Here is a 22,185-nt window from a genome sequence, read left to right on the forward strand (position 1 = left end):
AGTGGAATCATGGGGGGGTCTGACTGCTGGACATCCCCTTGATTTCTAGAACTACATCCCAACATTGGCACACGTGCCACTGCTCCATTGTCTATGGCAGGGGTACTAAACTATTTTTAGTGAGGCTCCAGTTATCCAGGTCTGCCACTGGTAAAGTTCCAAGCAAAGCGCTGAGGCCTGGTTCACACCTAGTGGCGGCAGTGCCATGAAGGAAATAAGCAAAATGATTGGAGTCTGAAGGATGTAAACCTAAAGTTACCTGCATTATCTGAATACTGCCAGGGACTGTACCCCTGAAAATAATACTGCCGCATACTGTACTCCTGAATAAATTACTGCTGCATTGTGTATCACTGAATATAATACTGCCACATGCTGTACCCCTGAATATAATAATGCCACATGCTGTGCCCCTGAATATATTACTGCCACATACTATACCCATGAATATATTACTGTGCCCCTGGTATATTAATGCTACACACTGTGCCCCTGGTATATTAAAGCCGTACGCTATTCCCCTGAATATATTACTGCCACACACTGTGCCCCTGGTATATTTCTGCCACACACTGTGCCCCTGGTATATTTCTGCCACACACTGTGCCCCTGGTATATTTATGCCACACAGTATGTCCCTGGTATATTACTGCCACACATTTTGCCCCCAGAATACATGATGCCGCTGTGCCCCCAGAATACATGATGCCGCTGTGCCCCCAGAATACACAATGCCGTGTGCCCCCAGAATACATGATGCCACTGTGCCCCCAGACTGTTCACCTGGGAAGTGTGAAGGATGGGGGCTGAGGAGCGTGGAGAATGAGGGGTCTGTAGCAGTGTGGAGGATGGGGGGGGGGGGGGGTGAGGCTGTAGGAGTGTGGAGGATGGGGCCCCCCATCTTCCACACTGCTACAACCCCCATCCTCCACATTCCTACAGCACCCCCCCAACATTCTCCACACTCCTACAGCGCTCCCCCGTTATTCTCCTACAATGCCCCTGTAATTCTTCACACTCCTACAGTGCCTCCCCCCCCCCCACCCCTCTGCTATCCTAAACTACACATTTCATCCCCAGCCGAAACCAGCCCTTCCCCACCTCCATAGTGTCCGCACCTTGTAGAAGCGCAAAGGTGTTAAAGCAGCAGCGTCTCTGCCCCTGCTCACTTTACTTGGGGCTCGGGGACCGACAGAAGAGGGGGGCATTACTCAAGAGGGGGGCCTTGCGGAGGGGGAGTTGTTGAGAGTGGCCTGAGCTGCATTTGTTTTGTTGGAAAAGTTGTGTCTGGACAGATGAACGGCCCCCTGGGAAGCCTATACAAGTGAAAGAGGAGGAGGTCAACGGGCATTGCTGGCGGCTGTGGTCCGGATCTGGACCGCGGTCCGCCAGTTGAGTACCCCTGGTCTATGGGGCTGCCGAAGAGAGCTAAGAGCCGTACTCGGAACACCCCTTTAAAGCGTACCTGTCATATCACAGAAAAAAAATAATGCTTCTACATGTTACTCACTAGGTCATGCTTATGCTTTACATGTCTTTTCTATGTGTCTAGCTTCTATATTTGGCTCACAAATCCCTTCGTACTACTGCTCACTCATTCTGACATCTACTGCTCAGGAAGGGGTGTGTTTGAGGTGAACTCTAAGCCCGCCCTCACTCACCATGCATTCACTTCCTCCCTGAGTCTGCTGTGCTGTGTCTCCTCATCCAGTCACTGCAGGCTGCTCTGTAACCCCCTCTTCTCTGATTTCATGCTGCAGTCTGACAGGACAGGAGTGAGCACAGAGGAATGCTAATACCGACCTCCCTTTCTGGACTTTGTCCAAGCCTGTACTTCAGCTGGGACAAAGATGAGGCAGCAGCTGTACAGGATTATGTTCTGATGGTGTAGGAACCCCTAGTGGTCTTTTTAAAAGTCGTGATTTTTTTAAAATTATTTTTATAGAATTTTTGAGAAACATTACAAAACAAAAATCAAAATATAGAAAAAAAGGTATTTAACATTCCAACAGGAACAAATTAAAAGTAGTAAATGCATTGTATATTGGTAATTGCATCTTTGAATTTAGATGTGTGTTCTATTTGTGTAACTCTAACAACTTAGTGTTCACTAAACATAGGAATATAAGATGCCATGGTATGAATGAGCAAAAATATCATACTCAGAAACAAATAGTCATGATTTCTATAAAAAAAAAAAGAAAAAACATTTTTAATGAAGAATGTTAGAATGGTTAATGTTTTGCCAAGGATAACGAATAAGTTTTAGATCATGTGGTGTCTGACTGCTGGGCCCCCCCTGCAATCTCCTGTATGGAGCCCACGCTTTTCCCGGGAGCGGCTCGTCACAACCCCTGCGTGAAGCAGGGGCAACCGCGCCCCCTCTGTATATCTCTATTGGCGAGCTGCTCCGCTATCTTCAAGTCTCGCATAGAGCTATATGGAGGGGGCATGGTTGCCCCTTCTTCAGGTGGGAATTGTGACGTGCCACTCTGGGGGAGAGTCGGGGCTCCATAGATGAGATCGTCAGCGGTCCGGCCCTCCACGATCTAAAACTTATCCCCTGTGCTTCGTATAGTGGATACATTTTTCACCGCAAGACTTCTCCTTTAAAGGAAATCTGTCAGTGGTATCACCCTCACTTAACCTGCCACACAGGCTTGTAGTGCGGGTGATGCGGATTAAAGCGCCGTACACTAAGACAGACGAAGGAGCAGGGAGGGGGTTATGAATATCGATGAGCCGGGCCGAGCAGCCACCCGGCGAAGATGACGTCAGGGTGCCCCAAGCTCGAATTGGAGCTCCGCCCATAACCCAAGGCCCTCATTAGCATAAATAGATAAATGCTATTTGCAGCGGAACGGCTGGGCAATGTGAGTACCATTTTAATCAGCATCTCCCGCACTACAAGCCTTGAGAGATGGAGCCATGTATGGATCGGACTTGTTTTTACAGGAATGGTTTCCCATGTTCCTCAGACCATTCCTGAACATTTTTGCAGTGTGTCCAGGGCATTCTTCTTCTAAAGGGACTTGGTTTGTAGACTGTTTAGATAGGTGGTACATATCACAGTAACATCCACATAAATACCAGGACATCACCCAGAGCATTACACTGCCTGAGCCAGCTTGTCTTTTTCCCATAGTGCATCTTGGTGCCATCTCTTTCCAAGGTTAGTGACACACATGCATCTAGTCATCCACGTGGTGTAAAAGAAAATGTGATTTCTCAGACCGGACCACCGTCTTCCATTGCTCTATCGTCCATTTCTGAAGTCCATCGTAGGTGCTTTTGCAGTGGACTGGGGGGACTCTGACTGCTCTGTGGCTGTGCAGCCAGTAGCCAGCAGTAACTTTTCCAGCCATTTGCTCTACAGTAGCTCATATGCAAGATCGGACTTGACTTGCTAGCCTTCCCATGCATATCAGTGAGCTCATCGCTTCTCGGCCTTTTGGCTAAGATCAAGTGTTAGTATCTGTTCTTATCAGTGGATTAGTCTTTGCCATTGATGTAGGATGGATGCTGCATGGAGGAGCAGGTGTATCGGGGCGTTCCGTGGCTGGTGCCACGTAACCAGCTCAGCGGCTGTCCTGATGTGACCTGTTTTCTCTGGGTCTCGCCATGAGGTTGGGGGGGGGGGGGGGTGTAGAGCCGAGGTACTTCTGTGCCTCGTGGAGTGGTGACCCTGAGGTGCCGAAACTCACTGGGTGTTATAACTCACTGAGTGGGAGCACTGCACCATTACTCTTCACCTTTGGCACTCACTCTTGGTATCCCGGCCTTCTGGCTAGGATCAGGAAAATTTTTATAGATCCAGCCGGATGACCGGGCAGTATATCTGCACTCGTGAACTTATTTATTATTTTTTTGTTTGTCACTGTGCCACTTTTATGTGATTGTTTTTGTACACAGGATTGTCAGGCTGCGGTAGCCCTTCTGGGTGTCCCTAATGGCGGTTTAGGGGAGGTGTGTGTGGCCATTAGGTTCCTCACCTCCCTGCAACCCCTGGGCATCTTGGCTTCGGTCAGGATGCCATCAGTATACGGCTCCTCGGCTGATACCTTGGTTAACGCCTAGGTTGAAGCAGGTGCATTTTCGGCCCCTTAGTAGCTTTGGCGAAAAGGGACATCCAACCTGGATCCTTGCAGGTGCCTTTTGGCCCAGAGGTGAAGGGTAGGTTTGTTGGGGGGCCTCTCTCCTGTTAGAGAAGGGCTTAGCGTCCTTTGTGCATGTTTTTTTAGTGTAACACTTTTGCACTTTTTCTTGCACTTTGGGTGATAGAGAGCACTTGCCTCGATAATAAAGTATCTGGGCACCATTTCTACTTCCTTGGACAGCTTTCGGTAGGTACTAACCACTACATACCATAAACACCTTACAACACCTGCTTTTTTTAAATTTTTTTAAAGATCCCCTGACCCAGTCTTTTATCCATCACGATTCGGCCCTTGTCAAAGTCATCCAGATCCTATGCTTGCTAGTTTTTTCTGCTTCAACAGTCTTTGTTGTGGATTTTCATAGCAGAATTGTCCCCCTTTTAGGGTAGGTCACATATGCCACATTTTGCTAGTACTATATAGTATAGGTCAGTGTTTCCCAACAGGGGTGCCTCCAGCTGTTGCAAATCTCCCAACTCTGACCCATATAGCTTTTTTATTTTTCCTTATACGGGCCTGTATGAGGGCTCATTTTTTTGTGCCCTGATCTGTAGTTTTTAACAGTACAATTTTTGTTTTGATTTGACTTTTTAATCGCTTTTTATTTTTTTATTTTCTTATTTCGAGAGTTGCAGTTGGTTACTAACTGCAACTCCCAGCATACCTTGATTCAGCCTGTGGCTCAGCAGCTGCTCCAAACAAAAACTACAATTCCCAGCATTTTAGTAGTGTATAGTATAGGTCAGTGTTTCCCAACCAGGGGTGCCTCCAGCTGTTGCAAAACTACAACTCTCAACATGCCCAGACAGCGGCTTGCTGGGAGTTGTAGTTTTGCAACAGCTGGAGGTGCCCTGGTTTGGAAACACTGGTTGGATAAATACCGGCCATTGCACTGCTGACATCTCTGTCCATGTCGGGAACTGCCCAGAGCAAAAGAGGTTTACTATGGGGATTTGCTCCTGCTCTGGACAGTTCCTGACATGGACAGAGGTGTCAGCAGAGAGCACTGTGGTCAGACAGAAAAGAAATTCAAAAAGAAAAGAACTTCCTGTGTTATACAGCAGCACTGGAAGGGTTAAGATTTTTTAATAGATGGTGCCAGAATAGATGGTGCCGCTTCTCTTTGCTCCACAGGAAGTTATTTTCTTTTTGAATTTCCTTTCTGTCTGACCACAGTGCTCTCTGCTGACATCTCTGTTCATTTTAGGAACTGTCCAGAGTAGAAGCAAATAAATCCCCATAGCAAAGCTATCCTGCTCTGGACAGTTCCTAAAATGAACAGAGATGTCATCAGAGAGTACTGTGGTCAGACAGAAAGGAAATTCAAAAAGAAAAGAACTTCCTGTGGCGCAAATAGAAGCTGATAAGTGCTAGAAGGATTAAGATTATTTAATAGAAGTGATTCACAAATCTGTTTAAAGTTGATTTAAAAGAAAAGGTTTTCCAGTTGAGTACCCCTTTAAAGGGGTTATCCAGGAAAACATTTTTTTTTGTAAATTACTTCTATTAAAAAAATCTTAATCCTTTCAGTACTTATGAGCTTCTGAAGTTAAGGTTGTTCTTTTCTGTCTAAGTGCTCTCTGATGACACGTGTCTCGGGAACCGCCCAGTTTAGTAGAGGTTTGCTATGGGGATTTGCTTCTAAACTGGGAGGTTCCCGAGACACGTGTCATCAGTGAGCACTTAGACAGAAAAGAACAACCTTAACTTCAGAAGCTCATAAGTACTGAAAGGATTAAGATTTTTTAATAGAAGTAATTTACAAATCTGTTTAACTTTCTGGAGCCAGTTGATAAATAATTTTTTTTTTTTTTTTCCTGGATAACCCCTTTAACTTCGTGCACTTTGTATTTGGAGACAACTGGCGAGTTGATGGAGATGTCAGCAGTCACATATCTCCTAGCATACCATTGCTACTGTGGATGAGTATTGTGAAGGCCTGGATCTTTCACCACAGTCCCAGTCCCAACCATTGATGATCTTGCTGAGCAGATTGACTGTGTCTAGTCACTCAGCAGCACAATCATTGTTACATGCCTGCTGCGATTTCATTAGAACAGCAGAGCAATAAATCTGGGGTCCTTTGTGTTGTAGCAGAGGTTAGAATTCCGAGATCACTGGGGTCATGACATTTCCAGAGCGGCCAAGTGATATGGCTGGAAATCTTCTTGTGAAAATGAATATGTTATCCTTTCTCACATTGTGTTTTAATCCCACTAGACTAGTCATTTCCAAATACACTTAAAATTTAGAGGGAATAAGTTACATAGGCTTTCTTTAGTCCCATCTCTCAACTAGTAAGGTAAGGAATTCACCCATTGCAGCCAGTAGGGTTTTCACCTGGCCGGTATTTTTCCAGCACAGCCGGTACTTTGGCCACCCTGCCGGTATTTTTAGTATGCAATGGCCGGTATTTATCCAACCAATCCTCCAACTCCCGGAATGTTGCACCATATACTATACCAGTGTTTCCCAACCAAAGCGCCTTCAGCCGTTGCAAAACTACAACTCCCAGCATGCCCGGACAGCCGTTGGCTGTCCGGGCATGCTGGTAGTTGTAGTTTTGCAACAGCTGAAGGCACCCCTGGTTGGGAAACACAGACCTATACTATATACTACTAACATTCTGAGAATTGTAGCTTTCGTTTGGGGCAGCTGCTGAGCCACAGGCTGTATCAAGGCATGCTGGGTGTTGTAGTTAGTAAGCAACTGCAACTCCTCAATTTAAAGGGGTATTCCAGGAAAAAACTTTTTTATATCTATCAATTGGCTCCAGAAAGTTAAACAGATTTGTAAATTACTTCTATTAAAAAAATCTTTATCCTTCCAATAATTATCAGCAGCTGAAGTTGAGTTGTTCTTTTCTGTCTGCCAACAGTTCTCTCTGCTGACATCTCTGCTTGTCTCGGGAACAGCCAAGTTTAGAAGAGGTTTGCTATGGGGATTTGCGGTTCTCGAGACAGGTGTCATCAGAGAGCACTTAGACAGAAAAGAACAACTCAACTTCAGCAGCTCATTAGTACTGAAAGGATTAAGTTTTTTTAATGGAAGTAATTTACAAATCTGTTTAACTTTCTGGAGCCAGTTGATATATGAAAAAAAAAGTTTTTTTCCTGGATAACCCCTTTTAATAAAAAAAAAAAAAAAAAAAAAAGCTACATCAAAACAAAAATGGTACCGTTAAAAACTACAGATGGGGGCGTAAAAAATGAGCCTTCATAAAGGCCCGTATAAGGAGAAATAAAAAAAGTTATAGGGGTCAGAATAGGACAAAATCCTCCCCCCCCCCCCCCCCCCGCATATGTGTATCCTGTGATGTTACGCATATATAATTAATTATGCAAATTAGCATGGCCGGTATGGTTTTTTTTTTTGCAAGAAAGGTGGCAATCCTAGCAGTGTCAGTGTAACCACTCTTCTTGTATCAACAAATGAGATTAATTTTATTTTTGATTATTGATAATTATACTTATTTGTTACTAACAACAACTGTATAATTTACTAACTTTTGGCTGTAATTGCTCAGATCTCCAAACCCTACCCTTACATCCAAAGTCGCCTGTATTTCCTCCTTAAGGGTGCGTTCACACGCTCTTTGTTTTAGCGGGTTTTCCGCTGCGTATTTGAAAGGGTGTGGCCTCTTCTCGGCTGTCCATAGCAGATTTTCCGCGGCGGAATTTACACTGCGGAAAATCCGCTGCAGTCCCTACTGACTTCATTAGGGCTTGCGGCGGATTTTCCGCAGCGTAAATTGCTCCGTGGAAAAGCCCGCACCCTTTCAAATACGCAGCGGAAAACCTGCAAAAACAAAGAGCGTGTGAATGCACCCTAAAGGAAGTCGGCCAGCAGTTTTTTACCCACACAACCACTAAAAGCGCTAGATAGATGACTAAACCAGTAAAACATACCTATGTTTATAGTAATAGCATTTCCCAAAAAAAGGAAGTTTCCGTTATACACCATTGTGCCAAATGTCTACTGGCTGTTTCCTAACCAGGGAATTGTTCTGAGCTCTTGGCAATTTTGCAAGGGCTTACTACTGAAAGCTCAGGACACTTCACTGTTAAAGAACACCCAGCAGGCTCTTGGCAGCACAGCTAGGGTCGCCACCCTTCTTGCAAAAAAATTCCGGCCATGCTAATTTGCATAATTATATAATAATTGTGTAACATCACAGGATACACCTATGTGGGGGAAATTTTGCCCTATTCTGACCCCTATAACTTTTATATGAGGATGGGATGTGAATACGAGATATAAGGACGGGATATGGGGTTGAGATATGACAACAATATATGAGGACGGGATATGGGGTTGGGATATGACAACAATATATGAGGACGGGATATGAAGTCAAAAGCTTCCTCCTTTTGTTGATTTTCCTTCCCAACAAGTATTAGGAAGGAAAAACCGGGCAACGCCGGGTACTCAACTAGTTATGAATAAAGTTTCACTTGTTTGATTGAAATTCCAAGAAAAAAACTTTCAGTGTGCACTGTACATGTGCAAAGTAAAAAACCGTATGGTGCAAACTGGATGGAACCGTACGCACATACGGTTTTGTACGGTTCCCATTGACTCCCATGTAAAAAAAATAATAAAAGTATACGGTTTAATACAGTTTTTCACCCTAACCAAAAACCGTTGTAGGCTACGGTTTTGGGTACGGGAAAAAAAACTGACAAAACCGTACAGGATGCAAAACGGACACAACCTGACATCTTTTGGCATACGGTTTCCAATGCATATGGTTATCAATACAGTTCTGTACGGTTTTCAAATTGAAAACTTATACAGGAACTGTATTGCACAAACGTGGTGTGAGCCCAGCCTTACTATCGAACAATTATTTTGGATTTGTAATTTGGCTGTTAATAAAACAGAACAACCATATTAAACATAGGTTGCAAGAAAGTTATAGTCATACATGGCCTACCAAGGTATGATGGCGAGTCATGTGCAGCTTGTGACCTGTGACCAAAAACCATCAGGTTGGATTTAATGCTTTATGTCGCATGGACACTTGCCCCTAGTGGGTCTTAGAGCCTTTATGGTATATGTTGGAGAAAACCGAAGTGAACTGCAGGACAGTCTCCATATCATCTATTTGCTAATGTTGCAGTGCTTGTGGAATGGGAAATAAGGATGGGGCCTGCCGAATGGCAGCAAAAGCCTCCTCCATGTTCTGACTTTGCAAGTTATTACAGTGTTATAAATATATGCTCATTCCTTACATCTTAAGGGGATAATTTACTACTTGGGGAGACTTCCAAGCTGGCATAGGGCATCATATAGGCCAGGCATTGCTTTCTGTAAATGTATGCAAAGTGTCCCACATCCAGAATAAAACAGCGTTCTCTTCAGTGTCACCTGTTTCTGATAATCTATTCATGTTTGATGGTTTATTTGAGAATTTTGACTTACAGGGAACCTACTATGGGTAAGTTCACACTGCGGAATTCCCAGTGAACAATCCCATCAGTGTGAATGGGTCTTCCGCGAGACCCGTTCACACTGCGGAATTTCAGCGCGCGACTATTCTGCAGCTAAAATTGTTCCACGCAAAGAAAGAACATGTTCATTCTTTGCGCGGAATGCCGCGAGTACTGCATAGCCATCCATGGTGACGGCACAGTGCTCCGCGGTCCTACCACTGAAGTATTTTCCGCAGTGTGAACATACCCAAATAGATAATGCTAAAGAGCCATCTCTCTTTCCAATGGAAGAGAGCGACTTTGCATTCCTTAGATAGCACAGAAATCCCTTGCACATATCCTAGACTATGATTTAAGGCTAAGCGTCTCGGCCTATCAAACTTTTGCTCAGTTGCTAGTTGTCTGTCTCCATTTGTAGAGATCGTCTATCTTTTAACTAGATATATTGAAGAGATTAGAGGAAGAAATTTGGTAAAGGAGTTGGGCCTTGCCGATGCATCAACGGGTAAAGGGTTAGTGAATAAAAATCCAGGAAGCACTTACTGTATTTACAATGATGGGATCACCGAAGAAAGCCTTTGGTCCCTGTTATAAGCTTTTCAAGTCTGAAATGATATGTGTGAGAAGATATTAAATGCATACAACGAGCAGACTATACGAAGAACTTGCCTATTTTTGAGTTATTACAATCTGCAGAAAGAAACGGCCTGGCGACCGTTGTATTTTAATTTCATTTTTTCGTTTTGAGTTACACCTTACTGGCAGTGTCCCTGACCACTACTGTTACCCGATGGCGCCTATGTTTCATCAAGCTTAGACAAGCAGACTACCTGGATCGTGGCCCAGCTGACCTGTTCAAGCTGATAAACATGATCTCCCCTGTTGAGGAATTCTAGACCTTTGGTAGCGGAATTCCCAAGGGATTTGAAAGAAAGCAGTGTTCAGGGTCCGACTCTTGCTTCATGAGCCTCTATTGCTGTTGTGTGCCGTATCAACTTCTCCCCTTTGGGCTAAAACACCACCTAATCAGTTAGACCTCTTTGCTTTATTGGTAATTAAGGTCAAATATTCTTTTAAGATAAGATCACAAGAAGGAGAGGCAGCAGAGTATGCAGTGAAAGACTTGCGTTGTCAGCTTTTGATTGTAGCAGATTACAATAGACTGACTGCATTGACTCAGTGGAGCGAGGACGGGAAGACGTCACACCTGCTCCTTTTATCGCAACCTTCGCTTCATTAATGGAATTTGGCTTCTTAATTGTACTTTGTTGGTGAATGAAAGTTACATTGAAATCCTAAAAAGGGGATCAACAGAATAATATTAAACTGGTAGATATATTTGTATCTAGCCAGAGGGGAATTTAGAATGGGCTGTGCTGATATTTAGGCCTAAATGTAGAGTTCCCACCCTTTTTTTGCTCATATAAGGGGACATTTATCATTGTTTGTTTTTAGGGTGCGTTCACACGCTCTTTGTTTTTGCGGGTTTTCCGCTGCGTATTTGAAAGTGGGCGGGCTCTTCTCGGCTGTCCGCCGCAGATTTTCCACGGAGGAATTTACGTTGCGGAAAATCCGCCGCAAGCCCCATTGAAGTCAATAGGGACTGCGGCGGATTTTCCGCAGCTTAAATTCCACCGCGGAAAATCTGCTATGGACAGCTAAAAAGAGCCCGCCCACTTTCAAATATGCAGCGGAAAACCTGCAAAAACAAAAAGCGTGTGAGTATCTTTTAGGCTAGGTTTCCTCGCAGGTTTTTTTTGGGGGGGGGGGGATTTTTTTTTTAAGTGCTGCTGCAGCTTTTGAGTCGAAGGCAGAAGTGGATTCAAAAAAGAATAGGAAATAGAAAAGAAGGACTTATACTATATACTCATTCCTACTGGATCCAAGTCTGACTTTGGCTCAAAAACTGCAGTGCCAGTTTACAAAAAAAATAAAAAAAAACGGCAGAAAAAACCCTGTGTGGAAACCTAGCATTAAAGTTATTTAATTTTGGTAGAAAAAAGGTTGATGCCAGCGAGTAGAAAACTTCACCTTTATTTTGTTACGTTAAAAGCATTGACATGGAAAATCTTCAGTGAACAACATGGATAAAATCTTTGGAAAAGGCGCCCAGCATGCTGGGCGCCTTTTCCAAAGATTTTATCCATGTTGTTCACTGAAGATTTTCCATGTCAATGCTTTTAACGTAACAAAATAAAGGTGAAGCTTTCTACTCGCTGGCATCAACCTTTTTTTCTACCTGCTTGGGAGGACTTCTTTGCCGTGCGGTGAACTGGTGAGCTGACTTTTCGTTGTTGTGTTCATTTAAAGGGGTACTCCGGCGCTAAGACCCCCGTGATCTTGCACGCAGCACCCCGTTACAATCAGTCCCCGTAGCATGTTCGCTCCGGTTCTGATTACTGGCGATCACAGGGCCGGAGCATTGTGACATCACGGCCCCGCCCCCGTGTGATGTCACGCTCCGCCCTCTCAATGCAAGCCTATGGGAGGGGGTGTGACAGCTGTCATGCCCCCTCCCATAGGCTTGCATTGAGGGGGCGGAGCGTAACGTCACACGGGGCGGGGCCGTGATGTCACAATGCTCCGGCCCTGTGATCGCCAGTAATCAGACCCGGAGCGAACATGCTACGGGGACTGATTGTAACGGGGTGCTGCGTGCAAGATCACGGGGGTTCCCAGCGGCGGGACCCCTGCGATCAGACATCTTATCCCCTATCCTTTGGATAGAGGATAAGATGTCTTAGCGCCAGAGTACCCCTTTAATTTTGCTTTGGTTTTGCTTGCGTGCAACATCATATCATTTATCATACTATCGCAGGGGAAGTTGATAAATTTGGGGCAAGTAAGCAAAAAATAAACCAACATCACTTCAGAACACCACTATGTATGATTCCTCCTCTCCCCTGCGACTTTCGCCGTTGCACAAAAATATTTTCACTTTTTTTGTAGATTTGCAGTTTTTTTGAAGAGTTTGCAACAATTCCTGTGACATTTGGATTTCAGAAATTTGTTACCACTGCAAGTTGAAGATACCAAATGACTTGAGTAAATGTGTTAAATGTGTTTTCAGAGTAAAAGTTGCGTTAGGAGTAAAAGTCGCATACAATCTTGCCCAGTCGCACAAGTGACATAAAAAAGGAAAAAAAAAAAAAAGACAAACACAAAAAAAGCTCTAAATACAATGATAAATCTCCCCCATAGTGTGTCTCTCTGCAAATTAAATTTTTTGTATATGACAACAGATTTATCTGAGACATTGGGGAAATCTGTTATGCCTTGTATGTCATTTGTTCATTTTTGCTTATCTGTTTAAAAATTAGCTACTTGTTTTGCATTTTTATGTAATATGCACCATTTCCCAAAGAGTGGTCAGGGCTTAGCAGAATTAATCTTTTGACACAGTAGTGCATGACATATAAATATGGCTTTGGAGCAGAAAAAAATCTAGTTTCCAGGGTAGTTTTCTTTTCTTTTTTTAAATCAACTGGTGCCAGAAAGTTAAACAGATTTGTAAATTACTTCTATTTAAGAATCTTAATCCTTCTAGTACTTATTCGCTTCTATTTGCTCCACAGTAAGTTCTTTTATTTTTGAATTTCCTTTCTGTCTGACCACAGTGCTCTCTGCTGACATCTCTGTTCATTTTAGGAACTGGTGCCAGAAAGTTAAACAGATTTGTAAATCACTTCTATTTAAGAATCTTAATCCTTCTAGTACTTATTCGCTTCTGTTTGCTCCACAGGAAGTTCTTTTCTTTTTGAATTTCCTTTCTGTCTGACCACAGTGCTCTCTGCTGACATCTCTGTTCATTTTAGGAACTGGTGCCAGAAAGTTAAACAGATTTGTAAATTACTTCTATTTAAGAATCTTAATCCTTCTAGTACTTTTTCGCTTCTATTTGCTCCACAGGAAGTTCTTTTCTTTTTGAATTTCCTGTCTGACCACAGTGCTCTCTGCTGACATCTCTGTTCATTTTAGAATCCTGCTCTGGACAGTTCCTAAAATGGACAGTTTGTCAGCAGAGAACACTGTGGTCAGACAGAAAGGAAATTCAAAAAGAAAATAACTTCCTGTGGAGCAAATAGAAGCTGATAAGTGCTAGAAGGATTAAGATTTTGAAATAGAAGTAATTTACAAATCTGTTTAAAGGGGTACTCCAGTGAAAACCTTTTTTCTTTTTAAATCAACTGGTGGCAGAAAGTTAAACATATTTGTAAATGACTTCTATTAAAAAATCTTAATCCTTCCAGTACTTATTAGCTGCTGAATGCTACAGAGGAAATTCCTTTCTTTTTGGAACACTGATGGCATCACAACCACAGTGCTCTCTGCTGACATCTCTGTCCATTTTAGCAACCATGCATAGCAGATGTATGCTAAGGGCAGCATGGTGGCTCAGTGGTTAGCACTGCTGCCTTGCAGTGCTGGGAACTTGGGTTCAAATCCCACTAAAGACAACAATAAATAAAGCGTTATTATTATTATAATAACGTCAGCAGAGAGAACTGTGCTCGCGATGTCATCAGAGAGCATTCCAAAAAGAAAAGAATTTCCTCTGTAGTATTCAGCAGCTAATAAGTACAGGAAGGATTAAGATTTTTTAATAGAAGTAATTTACAAATATGTTTAACTTTCTGCCACCAGTTGATTTAAAAGACAAAAGGTTTTCACCGGAGTACCCCTTTAACTTTCTGGCACAAGATGATGAGAAGAAAAAAAAAAAAGTTTTCCAGGGGAGTACCCCTTTAAAGGAGCACAAAACCTAAGGTACAAATCTAATAGTATAGCTTGTTCTGACCACATACACAGGGAGCAATGAAGCCTAAGAGATGCAGTTGACTGGTTAAAGCTCATCCCAAGTTGAAAATATTCAGTAAAAGAGATTTACAGGGTCAGTAACAACATGACTGCTTTATTTAAAAAACATTGCTACCCCTGTCTACAGGTTGTGCTTGGTATTATAGCTGAGCCGTAATATCAGAGAAAACCCATGAAATAATGTGGGGTTGTTTCTGTTCACACTTAATTTGGGTTTGTATTTTTAGCCTACCCCAGGAGGGGAACTAGCAATTTATAATGGAAAGGTTTGCACCTTTTGTCTGTGTTTTTTTTTTTTGTACTCCTGGGGGGACATGTATCATTGCATTTAGACCATTTTTCACGTCTACAAATTTTGCGCAATTGCGCTTTTTTTGCATAGAGCTGCGTTTTTTTTGGTGGACAGTTTTCTAAAGTTGTCACCAGTTTGGTCTACCGTACACCACCTAATCCAGTGGACTGGTATTTATCAATTGCGCAAAAAAAAAGTAGATGGTTTTTTTTGCGCAATTGCGCTTTTTTGCAAGAAAAGTAGTCTAAACCTAAGAGTGCTAGCAAGGACTCGTAGAAAATGGCAGACGGTGGAAGATGCAGGTGGGGGATGCAGGAGCCGTCTCTCAGCACTGCAGTACTACAACTACTCCCATCATGGGACAGAATCTGTCCCATAATGGGAGTAGTTGTAGTACCGGAGTGCTGAGAGACGCACATCCCCTGTCTGCGGGACTCTATTGTGACTGTTAGGACTACTACTCCCATCATGGACAGACTCTGTCCATGATGGGAGTTGTAGTCCTGGGACTGAAGGACAGATCGCAGCAGGTCATTCTCCAGAGACCCGCTGCGATCTGCATTTATTAACTTAAAAACCCGGCGGTATATGCGGCTCCACTGCGCTGCCATCGGCTCCCGTATACAGATGTCACGATTCATAATCCCCGCCTCCGGGAGAGGGGAGCTCTGATTGGTGGAAAGCTATTCACCACTATTAGCCAATCAGAGCTCCTGTCTTCTGGCGGGGATTATGAATTGTGACAGGTCTATACAGGGGAGCGAGTGGAGCCGCTTCTACAGTACTGTATATAATTGTTATGTGTACTGTACCCCCCCCCCCCCCCAGACTAATAGTGACCCCTTCTATAGTATATAATTGTTATGTGTACTGTACCCCCCCCCCCAGACTAATACTGACCCCTTCTACAGTATATAATTGTTATGTGTACTGTACCCCCCCCCAGACTAATACTGACCCCTTCTACAGTATATAATTGTTATGTGTACTGTACCCCCCCCAGACTAATACTGACCCCCTTCTACAGTATATAATTGTTATGTGTATTGTACCCCCCCCAGACTAATACTGACCCCTTCTACAGTATATAATTGTTATGTGTACTGTACCCAGCGCAAGTGTCCGGCCCCACTGACCTTTATATGTTATAAATCTTTATGATACACACTGCCCGTCCTCCTCTTCATTCTTCTGATACCGGAGACGCGCGGCTTCTGCTTTCGCTATAGTCAGAGCGCCCCCTGCCGTTGTCTGACCCCAGCCCCGTGCAGTGTGGAGACCGGGAGGGGGCGCTCTGTCTATAGACTATGATACAGAAGCCGCGCGACTCCGGCATGAGAAGAATGAAGAGGAGGACGGGCAGTGTGTATCATAAAGATTTATAACATATAAAGGTCAGTGGGGCCGGACACTTGGGCTGGGGACCTGTCAATCACACAGCGGTCCCAGCGCTCACTATAGAAGGGGTCAGTATTAGTCTGGGGGGGGGGGGTACAATACACATAACAATTATATACTATAGAAGGGGTCAGTATTAGTCTGGGGGGGGGTACAATACACATAACAATTATATACTATAGAAGGGGTCAGTATTAGTCTGGGGGGGGGGTACAGTACACATAACAATTATATACTGTAGAAGGGGTCAGTATTAGTCTGGGGGGGGGGGGTACAGTACACATAACAATTATATACTATAGAAGGGGTCAGTATTAGTCTGGGAGGGGGGGGGGTACAGTACACATAACAATTATATACTATAGAAGGGGTCAGTATTAGTCTGGGAGGGGGGGGGTACAGTACACATAACAATTATATACTATAGAAGGGGTCAGTATTAGTCTGGGAGGGGGGGGGTACAGTGCACATAACAATTATATACTGTACTGTAGAAGCGGCTCCACTCGCTCCCCTGTATAGACCTGTCACAATTCATAATCCCCGCCAGAAGACAGGAGCTCTGATTGGTGTATAGTGGTGAATAGCTTTCCACCAATCAGAGCTCCCCTCTCCCGGTGGCGGGGATTATGAATCGTGATGACATCTGTATACAGGAGGCGGCGGGGAGTGCAGTGTTGCCGCCGGCTTTTTAAATTAATAAATGCAGATCGCAGCGGGTCTCTGGAGAATGACCTGCTGCGATCTGTCCTTCAGCCCGAGGACTACAACTCCCATCATGGACAGCGTCTGTCCATGATGGGAGTAGTAGTCCTAACAGTCACAATACAGTTTCGCAGCTGGGGGATGTGTAAGAGCCATCCCTCAGCACTGCGGTACTACAACTACTCCCATCATGGGACACAAAATTTCCCATGATGGGAGTAGTAGTCCAAGGGCAGACTGACGGATCTCAGGGGTCTCACTCTTGAGACCCCTTGCAACTTCTCCGCCCCTGCCCCCTAGTGATGACATCATTAGGGGGCGGAGCTTCACAGTCCAGGCCTGAAGCCAGGGTGGTAAGTATGGCTCTGTTCTCATTATGCCTTTTGCATAATGGGAACAGAGCCTTTTTGGCAGTGTGTTCCCAAACAGGGAGACTCCAGCTGTTGTTTACCTACAGCCCCCATGATGGGAGTTGTAGTTTAGCAACAATTGGAGGCTCCCTCTTTAGGAACACACTGCATTATGTGCGCTCTACCCAGGGGAGAGCGCCAAAAATGTCATTTCAGATAAGTGAATGCAGAGGACTACCTGAGATTCGGTGGAGTGTGACAATGACTAGCATTTTTTTAATGTCAATAAAAGGGTTAACGAGGGCTGTGGGGGAGTGTTTTTTTAAATCCATTTTTTATTTCATGTGTTGTGTTTTTTATAATTGAAATTTCAGGCTTAGTAGTGGAAGCCGTCTTGTAGACGGAATCTATTACTAAGCTGGGCTTAGCGTTAGCCCCGAAAACAGCTAGCGCTAACCCCCAATTATTACCCCGGTACTAACCGCCACAGGGGTGCCGGGAAGAGCCGTTACCAACAGGCCCGGAGCATCAAAAATAGCGCTCCTTGGCCTAGGCGGTAACAGGCTGGGGTTATTTAGGCTGGGGAGGGCCAGTAACAATGGTCCTCGCCCATCCTGGTAATGTCAGGCTGTTGCTGATTGGTTGGTGTCTGATTGACACTGAAAATATGGGGAAGCCTATGTGTTGTTTTTTTTTGTAATAAAAAAAAGTGTGTGGTTCCCCATATTTTCAGTGTCAGTCAGATACCAACCAATCAGCAACAGCCTGACGTTACCAGGGTGGGCAAGGACCATTGTTACTGGCTCTCCCCAACCTAAATAACCCCAGCCAGGAGCGCTATTTTTGACACTCCAGGCCTGTTGGTACTGGCTCTTCCCGGCAACCCTGTGGCGGTGGGTAACGGGGTAATAATTGGGGGTTAGCGCTAGCTGTTTTTGTGGCTAACGCTAAGCCCGGCATTGAAAAAAAAATGTATTTAAAAAAAAAAAAAACACTCCCCACACAGCCCTCATTAAACCTTTTATTGACATTAAAAAAAAGCTGGTCATCATCGCAATACACTGAATCTGATGTAGTCCTCCCCATTCACGTATCTGAAATGAGAGAAAAAAAAGGTGAGGACATCATTTGCGATCTCACCTGGTGAGTGCGCCCATACTGCAGTGTGTAACAGGGAGCCTCCAACTGTTCTTGTCTGCCTACTGTATCCTGTATATACAGTCATCTATAGATGGCTGTATATACAGGAGAGCGCACAAAGATTTAACTCAGAGCTGCAGTGTGGGTTAACTCTTTCCTTGCTGGGCTCCTGTATAGTATACATGGATACACTATGCCCCCTGTATACTATACAGCGGGCGGAGGTAAGTAGTGATGCTCTGCACCCTGTATATGTATATGCTATACATCACTCCTTACCTCCTTACACTCCGTAGGGCGGGCGCTCTACATCTGATCCATGGAGTAGTACCTGCAGTGAAAAAAATGCACACAGGGTACAAAAATGTTTGTTTCCGCACACCAGCCAAAATGCAAGAAAAAACACAAGGGGGGGGGGAGATTGATCAAAACCTATGTAGAGGAAGAGCGGTGCAGTTGCCCATAGCAACCTATCAGATTGCTCCTTTCATTTTTGTAAAGAAGCAATCTGATTGGTTGCCATGGGCAACTGCACTACTCTTCCTCTGTACAGTTTTTGATAAATCTCCCCCAAGAAAAATTACCAAAATGCAGGAAAAGCTGGGACCGTTTTTCAGGCGTTTTTGCTGGTGGACAAAAAAAACCCTCAGTGGAATCCTGAAAAACAATAGAACAAAAGCCCAGCGTCCAGGAAACACCACTATTCCTGTGAGGGGTAGAACAGGTCTACAAATAGAACTTTGTGGAGATTTAGACCATTGCACGAAATTTATCATGGGGCTTGCACAAGTTTGATAAATTTGGAGAAATTGCTCCAAATTTAGACCAACCAAAATGATCTACAAAAAACGTCTACCAAAAACAACATTGATACATCTCCCCCCTGGTTTCTAAAACTTCTGACCATAATACCATGTTTGAACCCATTGTATCAGGGCTGGTAACTAAGGCTCTCCAGCTCCTTCCAAGCCTGGTCTTGGCTGCTGAATGTGAGGTTAGGGAGCCCCCGATCTAAAGACTGCCGCAAGTCCCAGAGTTGGCACTGACTCTCTGCTCTGTTTCTGTATGTGCTGGATTCCAGGGGTTGGCACCCCACAAATCTGATATTGATGGCTTTTCCGAAGGATGGACATGATGTGAAAAGAAACATTCCTGTGTATACCAGTGGCCCCTCAAGTTACAATATTAATCGGTTCCAGGACGACCATTGTATGTTGAAACCATTGTATGTTGAGACCAGAACTCTATGGAAACCTGGTAATTGGTTTTGAAGCCACCAAAATGTCATCCAAAAATAGGAAAAAGTGAGGAATAAAGAAAAAGTAGAAAACTAATATAGATAAAGCAAATCATTACATATAAAAGTAAGAAAGATCTGCTGGGAGCTGTAATCACTGTCTATTTCAGTGTTTCCCAAGCAGGGAGCCTCCAGCTGTTGCAAAACTACAACTCCCAGCATGCCCGGACAGCCAAAGGCTGTCCGGGCATGCTGGGAGTTGTAGTTTTGCAACAGCTGGGGGCACCCTGCTTGGGAAACACTGGTCTATGTAGAGGACAGGAGCTTCTTCAGGGTTCTGTACAGTACACGCAATGTCCTAAAAAAGTAATGGAGCCGCCTTCACCTGGTGTCCAAAGGAGCAGCTAACCCTGGCACAGGTAAACAGTACAGAACATGTAATACCTCCCTGTACTGTAGGGGGGGGGGGGTGCTACCAGACACCAGTCAGTGCATACACTTCAGTAATACAGATGTTTTACCAGTAAAATGCCCATTCTGATTGGTCAGTTCTTCAGGCCATTGACACGTTTCACAGATCTGGACTGTCTGTAGCATTGTATGTTGAGTCTGGTTTCAACTTACGATGGTCCAGAAAAGACCATTGTATGTTGAAACTATTGTATGTTGAGGCCATTGTAAGTTGAGGGATCACTGTATAGGGTCTCACATTTTGCAATGCATATGAGACCAAAAACCAAGCCATAAGGTGAAAAGAATTGCCTGTAGAGCTCAGAGACAGGATTGTGAAAGTTCCCAAGGGCACATTGACCTCCATAATTCTTAAATGGAAGAAGGTTGGAATGACCTGAACTCTTCCTAAAGCTTTCCGCTCTACCATACTAAGTATTCTAGGGAGAAGAGCCTTGGTAATAGAGGTGACCAAGTCACTCTGGCTGAGCTCCAAAGAGCAACCAACTTTGGGGCACTTCACCAATCTGGGCTTATAGCAGAGGGGCCAGAAAGAAGCCTCTCCTCAGTAAAAGATATATATGAAAGCCACCTGGAGTTTGCAAAAAAAGCACCTACTGGACTCTCAGACTAGGAGAAGCAACATTCTCTTGTCTCATAAAACCAATAGTGAACTTCGCTTTTATTAAAAGTATGATGTTTGGAGAGGACCAGATACGGCTTATCATCTGCCCAATACCATCCATACAGTGAAGCATGGAGGGGGCAGCATCATGCTGTGGGGACAGGGAGACTGGTCAGGGTTGAAGGAAAGCTAAATGGATCAGTGCAGAGGGGTTAGCCAGGAAAAAACTTTTTTTTTATATATATCAACTGGCTCCAGAAAGTTAAACTGATTTGTAAATTACCTCTATGAAAAAATCTTAATCCTTTCAGTATTTATGAGCTGCTGAAGTTGAGTTGTTGTTTTCTGTCTGGCACCAGTGCTCTCTGCTGACATCTGTGCTTGTCTCGGGAACTGCACAGAGTAGAAGAGGTTTGCTATGGGGATTTGCTTCTACTCTGGTCAGTTCCCGAGACACAGGTCATCAGAGAGCACTTAGACAGAAAAGAACAACTCAACTTCAGCAGCTCATAAATGCTGAAAGGATTAAGATTTTTTTAATAGAAGTAATTTACAAATCTGTTTAACTTTCTGGAGCCAGTTGATATATATATAAAAAAGTTTTTTCCTGGAATACCCCTTTAATGAAAACCTGATCCAGGATGCTCTGGACCTCACACTGGGCTAAAGGTTTACATTCCAACAAGATAATAACCCTAAGCACACAGCCAAGAAACATAGGAGTTTCTTAAAGGGGTACTCCGGCGCTAACACATCTTATCCCCTATCCTAAGGATAGGGGATAAGATGTATGATTGCGGGGGTCTTGCATGCAGCACCCCGTTACAATCAGTCCCCGGAGCATGTAAGCCACGGGTATGATTACTGGCAATCACATGTGACGTCATGCTCCGCCCCCTGAGTGCAAGCCTATGGGAGGGGGCGTGACAGCTGTCACGCCCCCTCCCATAGGCTTGCATTCAGGGGGCGGAGCGTGACGTCACGAGGGGGCAGAGCCATGACGTCACAATGCTCCGGCCCCGTGATCGCCAGTAATCAGACCCAGAGCGAACATGCTCTGGGGACTGATTGTAACGGGGTGCTGCGTGCAAGATCACGGGGGCCCCCTGCGGTGGGACCCCCACGATCAGGCATCTTATCCCTTATTCTTTGGATAGGGGATACGATGTGTTAGCGCCAGAGTACCCCTTTAAGGACAACTCTGTGAATGTCCTGGAGTGGCCCAGAACCCAATGGAACATCTCTGGAGAGACCTGAAAATGGCTTCCACCGACGGTCCATGTCCAACCAGACAGAGCTTGAGACGATCTGCAGAGAATAATGGCATAAAAACCCCAAATCCAGGTGTGTAAACCTTGTGGCCTGATCTCCAAGAAGACTGGAGGCCGGAATCACTGCCAAAGGGGCTTCAACTAAGTCCTGAGTAAAGGGTCTGAATACTTATGTTTAGTATTTTCCTTTTCAATAAATTAGCAAAGATTTCTAACATTCTGTTTTTACTTGAGTGATGGAGAAAACTTACGTTTTTTATTTTAACTCAAAACTGCAACATAACAAAATGTGAAAAAAAAGTGAAAA

The 22,185-nt window shown here is 44.2% G+C and overlaps 1 protein-coding gene, 1 long non-coding RNA gene and 1 other non-coding gene across 6 annotated transcripts in view; 2 read left to right on the forward strand and 1 right to left on the reverse strand.

The window, feature by feature from the left end:
- LOC130285030 (uncharacterized) overlaps positions 1-22,185 on the reverse strand; it is a 101,011-nt gene that overhangs the window by 46,034 nt on the left and 32,792 nt on the right. The window contains exon 3 of the long non-coding RNA XR_008847224.1: positions 10,136-10,197. This is a non-coding gene — a long non-coding RNA (uncharacterized LOC130285030). The remainder of the gene's footprint in view (positions 1-10,135; positions 10,198-22,185) is intronic.
- METAP1D (methionyl aminopeptidase type 1D, mitochondrial) overlaps positions 1-22,185 on the forward strand; it is a 179,843-nt gene that overhangs the window by 5,552 nt on the left and 152,106 nt on the right. The gene's annotated exons all lie outside the window — the stretch shown is intronic.
- LOC130290102 (U2 spliceosomal RNA) lies at positions 3,436-3,629 on the forward strand. Its single transcript, XR_008847508.1, has one exon. It is a non-coding gene; the product is annotated as a U2 spliceosomal RNA (small nuclear RNA).

The sequence above is a fragment of the Hyla sarda genome, chromosome 8 (genome assembly GCF_029499605.1).
Source record: "Hyla sarda isolate aHylSar1 chromosome 8, aHylSar1.hap1, whole genome shotgun sequence".
NCBI classification, from domain to species: Eukaryota; Metazoa; Chordata; class Amphibia; order Anura; family Hylidae; genus Hyla; species Hyla sarda.